The sequence below is a fragment of the Barbatula barbatula genome (genome assembly GCF_947034865.1).
Source record: "Barbatula barbatula genome assembly, chromosome: 2".
Taxonomy (NCBI): Eukaryota; Metazoa; Chordata; class Actinopteri; order Cypriniformes; family Nemacheilidae; genus Barbatula; species Barbatula barbatula.
In genome coordinates, this window is record NC_136767.1 from 15079616 (window position 1) to 15086810 (window position 7195).

Sequence of the window (7195 nt, forward strand, 5' to 3'; positions counted from 1 at the left end):
TGTCTGCCAAGATAAATCTTACATTTTACTCCGACAGGGTCATTACCCAGGCCACATTTCAGAAATAATGTATTTAAAAATCAGCCGATAGCAGCCATTTCCAGGTTTCCAATTACCTTAAAGAAAAGCTTATTCTGTGGACAATAAAGCACATTATGGCACAATATGATACAGTCCATAAAGATCACGCTGTTTGATGAGAGGTGAGAGAAAGCTCAGCGTATTTAGGGGGAATGTCACAACCCACAGAAGCGTCTCTTCAGGTGCCAGGCAAATGTTCTATTACCCCAGTCCAAACAGATTAACAGTCCTGTTAAAAAATAAACAGAATTTTTCCTCATTTTTTTCCTCTGCCCGCCTACAACCCTCTGTCCTTCTCAGCTGATGAAAGGTAGTAGATTGACAGGGGGTTGCAAGGTGATGCCACCAGCGTCGGAGACGAAGAGAGAATGAAAATCTCATTAGTCTATCCTTCCACCCCAATTCCCAGACCCCCCTAACTGACCTTGAGACACCCCCACCTACCCAGCCGTCCCTCCCCGCCCTGGCTGAGGTGAATCCCTCGCATTGCCTTGGGTCTTCTCGGAGCTCTAAGCACCGCTGCCGCAGAGGTCAGATTCTAGCGCTGCTGAATTAGTGCCAATCCCGTAGACAAGCCTGGGCGTGGGGTAGTCTTGTGGCGGGTGGAGATTTAGGGCTGAGACAAACACCGTGGAGGGCAGACACCCCTCCTCCTCTCCGCCGCATTGTCTGTAACACTCTGCGTCCGTATCGGGGAAAAGCAGCAGGTCTTCTCAAATCTCTGGTATGGACAGCCATCATCAAAAACTCCAGCGTTGCAATTCATTTTATCACAAGAAGGCTGTATTTCTCAATAGCAACTGTGTTTTAAGGAGTTACTGTTAGCAAATGAAAAAGAAAAATGTTTTATGCGGGCTAGCCTTGCGCTCTATCATTGTGGCTTTATTGTAATGGTATAATGCATTGACTAAACCATGACTATACCTCACAGAATTAAAATATTAATAATGGTTGATATTAGGATTATGGTTATGATTACGGAGGTTATTATTATTGTTGCTATTATGAATAATACAGGCCATAATGACATTGCTTTGATATCTTTTCTCAGTATAAATTGGTAGCACGTAGGGAAAACCAAGGTTCTGTGTTTCAATCACAGGGAGCACGTGACTTGATCGATATGCCGGAACATGAAAGCAGAGTCACTTTGGAGAAAAGCATCTATAAATGTAAATGAAAAGCCGTACTCCAAGCTGTCACATAAGAAATGTGGGTCTACAACTACGTGCCAAAATATTGAGAAATATCACAATTTTCTGATTCATTGGATTGAACTCGTCTGAGCTATTTGTCTTCATTATTTGTTTTATCACCTTGCAAACCAATTAATACATTTAGTGCTGTTCATGTACCCAGTGCAGGACTTTTTATGTAGTTATTGAAGAGCAAAAACTAAGAAAGAAGTATGCTGTATTTGGCCAGTTAGAGAGCTAATACGGGCTCAGAAGAGAACAACAAAACGAGTTACCACAGTACCATCTAGTGGATATTTAGAACGACAGTGCACCCGTAAGCAGCATTTCAATAGGCTATACAACAAAAGCAAATTACAAGGCCTTTATGTTTTATTTTTCATGCCATTTTATTTACACTTTTTAAAATCGATTATAATTTATCATTTTAAAGATCAAATTATTAACATCATCACAATTCTTTCAGACTTGGACGTTATATTATCTCTGCTTAACAAACTGTATGTAGGCCTTATCTTCAATACACTATTTTTACAAATACAAAGAATTCTAGTTTAGTTTAGTATTGCAAAATGTGTAGTAGATTCGGTTGAACATGATGAAAATGTGAAAGCATCGTGCGATAGAAAATAGATACAGAGTGACATCTACAGGAGGAAAATATTTAATTCTGCGTTCTTTGTGCTTTTTGTTTTCTTCGTTTGAAACAAAATATGTTCTTTTGCGTTACATAATTGTATTCATACAAACCCAAGCTCTGAAAAAAATGTATTGGTAGGCTTAAAAAACATGCAGTGACGATAACAAATGATTTTAACTGGTAGGGCTTTCACTTCCTTCCGGCATGTCACGGAAATACAACTCTATTAATTTAGGCCTATAAAATAAACTGCAAAGAAGCTGCTCCCTTATTGAGCTTCTCTTTAAATCCCTGAATGGTCTATTTTACATGTCATAGAAAATATGCAATCAGTTTTATAACAATGTGCGTATCTGGTATTGTTAGAGGGGTTAAGAAAAATTAAGCGCCCAGTGACAAAAGCTTAGCATTTCTGAATCCCATAGGCAGGCTTATGATTTTCTCCATAAATGAGGATTTCGAGTATTTTAATGCTGACAGAAAAAGTGACACGCGCCAAATAGTCATTAATATCACAAGACATTAATCTTATTCCAGAAAATGCTAAAAGCAGTAGAACAATTGCATTTTCTGACCTAATCTCTTGCTTATTGTGGAAATTGTTTTCCCTTTCTTTTGGCCTTTAGGGAATTATAGTTTTAGTGCCAGATGTATTGAAGAGATAATTGTAAGTGAAAGTAAGAGGATGCCTTTATTTTAAAGCTCAATTCTTCCCAATATTGTCATGCAGATGGAGCATTCAAAGAAAGAAAAATTCTAATCTGAAATCTCCAATCATTGCCTCGTTTGAACCTCTGTGAGGCAGTCAAAATATGTGTTGTGCTATATTGTAAAATAAATAGATAATGTTTCTGGTATAAAGGCTCCTGACATAGTGCACACAACTGTTAATATTGGTAACATTGATGCAGAATATACTTTATTTGTGTAAGAAACCTCCACTACATTCAGGATGTCTTTCGTTTTAGTTTTATAAAATCATGCAAATGTCTCTTTTTCACCACTCACACACATACAAAGTGTACTCTACTCTACTTTTACTCCAGATATTATTGTTATTCTTTTCCGTAGCATAGCATAGCGGCATTTAAAACTGCATGAGGTCTGCTTTTTTTCTTAAAAACAAGAAACTGCCTCTGCCATTTTATGTCAAGGCCGGTGCAGGAGCCCTGTTGACTTCCCACTGTTCAGAAACCGGCGGCAAACTAGGCCTCTTCAGATGGCTCCAGATCTCCCTCGAAGTGTCAGCTCCCCAAAATAGACTTGTGACCAGACAACAGACACCAAACAAACAAAGGCACTCCGATCATGTAAGTATCAGTCTGGGTGCTCGCAAAGCCTCCCTCCGTCCCCGGTATCGTGCTAATCAGTCGCCGGGGAGCAGGATCTGAAACGACGGACATCCTATTGGAGCAAAGTGTGGCGTCTCCCGCCCTGCAAGCTGGACTTCGGTACAGGTTGTGGTGGAAACGTTGATGTGCACCCTCTGTGTGGACGGCAGGGACAGAAGCGCGGCGGCAGCAGATGTCTCGTGGCTGGGATTATAAATAAAAGCGACCAGAGCGGCGGAGCACTGACGGGCCTTACCAAGGCCGCTGTCAGGGTGGCAATGTCTTTTACTTGCTGAAATGTTTCTCAGCAAGACACTTGGCCAACCTCTTATACAGTGACTGTGTCCTTCTTATCGGACTTGATGCCTGCTCTTGGTTGGGGGTCATATCATGAGCACCAGTGGAAAACAGCATGTGAGGGGGTCGGCTTGGGAAAGATGAGGTTGAGAGAGGCTGGAGATAATGGAAAATGGAAGGCCTTGTGGTATATGCACATTTAGTTTCTCTTTGATTAATAAAATATCTTTCCATTACAAATTGCCAAACAGAAGGAACAAAAATATTTACTTTACAAGTATACTCAAGTTTTACCTGACAACATAATTTACTGCAAATATTTCAAATATAATAAACTGTGATGCCATTCTTTCAGTGACATTGTGCATTTTCTGGAGTCAGGCAAATCGCTTTGGCAATGCTGTTGACAGCCTGAAGAGAGAAGTGCTGAAAGGTGATTTAGTAGTGCTAATGAAGAACACACTTCTACTTGACAATGTAATTATGTTGGGTGCAATATTTGAGGGAAGATGAAGTGTGTGAATCTAGCCCCAGAGGAGTATCACACCCATTTACACCTGAGATGTTTATGACATAAGAATGTCTTCTTCAAAATGTGTTGAGAGCAGTCTGCTGCCTACAGCTCTAAATTGTGTCAATAATGAATGCTATGAAAAACGGGTGATGATGCAGACATGCAGGCTAGGTTTCCCTATCCAAATTTTTCACAATGCGCAAAATTACTCCGTATGCGCGTACGCTAATGCTTCAGACTTCCGGTTCACACTTGATCCCATTAGTTAGGCATTACCAAGTTAGCTTGAAAGCTTTTAAACGGACGTTATAATACTTTTATGTCATTTAAAACAGCATAATGTCAAAGAGCAGTGTCTACATTATTTCACCGGGGCTGAAGGGGAATGAGTTTTTAAACATGACCGTAAAAAATTACTTTGTTTCTCACCATAGAAAGTTGGACAGTGACATCTACTGGGACAATGACATTAAACTCCAGCCAGCAGTCACATGTGATGTATCGTCTTATGTATGTTGTAGACTGCCAAGAGCTTTACATTTATAAAAAAAACTTAACATTGGATAAATTCTTTGCACTAACCATCAACAGTTCACATTTCTAAAGTGGAGGTTGCTAAATCCAGTGTTCTTAACTGGGGAGTCATAATCTAACGGGAAGGCTTTCATACCCACACCAGAAATAAATAAACCTCATCGCATCATGTTGGATCTTTTATAAAGTAACGCAGGATTGGAGTCATCTGGATGCTTCAGTGTGACTGGTTCTGGTATGTCATGTAGTAATACAGCTGCTGTGTTGTTAAACGTGCCTATGCTGACTTGGACAAACATACACTTAAATACATACATTACATACAAAATACTTTTAAATAGTGTGTATTTCCTGCATCATCCAATGTGAATTCATATGTTATGTTTGAATACAGCGCAATTTAACTTAATTTGATATTATAATAAATTACTGTAATGTCACTTCGCCCTGTATGTATGCTTCATGTGTTAATAGGTATGTTCTGTGCATTAACAATAAAATAAAAAAACAAGTTATAGGAGAGGTGCAGAATGCAGTAGTCAGAGCAAAGATCGAGCTGTCTTTAAATGTCATTTACTTATCGCCCTTGTTGTGTCACGTGGTTACACTTGTTCATAAGGTTTTCTGAACTATATGTGGCTGTTGTGAAAGCATTTTACCACAAATCTTTTTCGAGAAACTATATTTTTTAACCATTAACAGAAATGTCCTCTTACATGGTAACAAATACAAAACGTTAGTGCGGTGCATCAAACAGGAAGTCACTCGCTGTAATGGCACCCTCAATGGAGACATCAAGAAAAAGGTGGATATCTGAAATGTGAATGGATTTATATTCAACAGGAGTAAATGATAAAAGTGCCAGCTGTAGAACTGGAGTGGTTCTGGCTACTATAGGTCCAGAGGATGACAAACCTGGCTGCATCCTAAAGTCATACACATTAAAGGAACAGTTCACCCAAAAATAAGACTTGTCATCATTTACTCACCTTCAAGTTGCTTGAAATAAATATATAACAAATAAATGTATTTGTTCTGATGACCACAGAGAAAAAGATTTGGAAGAATGCTTGTAACCAAACTGCTCTTGGGACTACCATAGAAGTTTTTTGTACTGTGGAACACAAAAGAAGATATTTTAAGGGTGTTGGACAGCAAACAGTTGTTGGGGTACTTTTGACTAGCATTGTAGTTTTTTCCTACTGTGGTAGTCAGTGGGGTCCAAGAACTGTTTGGATACAAGCATTCATCCAAATATCTTTCCTCGTGTTCATCAGAACAAAGACATTTATACAGATTTGAAGCAACTTGAAGGTGAGTAAATGATGACAGCATTTAAATTTTGGGTCGAACTATCCCTTTAACGAATGAAGTAAATACGTTTTTCTATTATTCAATAATTTTATTATAATTTTATGAACCTTAAGTCTCCCTAAAATTCTCTATGCGTTATCGGATTTAAACAGATGAATAAATCGCTGGACAGACAGCGATTGCAGCCTCAGGTTACATGTGACGTGAAGTAATCTTGCTATTAGCCTGTTAGCAGCTAACGTTAGTAGGACAAAAGTCTAGCGTAGCCACCTTCATACTGAAGATCTGGGCCCGTATTCATGAAAAATCTTAGCGCAAAGAGTTGATCCAAGTGACATAATTCTAAGAAAATTCTTAGAAATCTGGGAGTTTCCCCTTAAAATAACAGAAAAGATCCTAGTAAAGGAAAAAGTAATTCATTAAGCATTTTAACCTTTAAATGAGCCCTTACGGTCCAAAATTTTAGGAGTAGCGAAGAGGACTTTTAAGAGACGTAAGAGTTTCTTAGCAGCAGAGAAAGTGGACAAAACAAGTGAGAAGAAATGTGTTGCAATGAATGACCGTTTCCATATTTCTTATAAGGTTTCTAAGATTTTTTTGTTGTTTTTGTGAGTGTTCAACTTTAGTTTATCTTGGTTTTCTCGTATAGCATATAGCTGCTTTGATTGTTGTATAGTTGCTTTGTAAAAGCGTTATAAAATAAAATGACATTGAATAGAATGGCAATAAGTTAATAAGACAGAACACATTAGATTGTGCACGCTAACATCACCAAGACAACTGGAGTAGCGACTAGAGAAATGCAGCTATGCAGGAGAGATGATTTGTAATGATCTCATAAACATTTACAGCACTTACACTAACTTATTGTGTCACTGTCCATTTTCTATCAAATACGTTGACATTAACAGCTTCGTAAATACCAAAAATATTATATATATCTATATTGTGTGTGTGAGTTTGGTAAAACAGGAAAAAATACATGCAATTTCAAAAGAATTACCCTATACTTAAAAGAGCTCACTCTTCCATCTTGTCCCACCAACCAATCACAGTCTTTAAAAGACATAGCAACGGGGTCAGCCCCGCCTCCTCACAAAGATAAAAGTTTTCGTCTCTTTGGTCCTGAATCGTTTTAAGATAAGACTAGAAGTTTTTACTCTAAATTAAGAGCTTTCTTAGAGGATTCTTAGAGGCTTTAAGAATACGGGCCCTGAAACTGATCGCCGCTTTCTTTGGTCAAGGCCCGCCCAAGTGGCCATATGACTGACAGGTACAGCAGCCAATC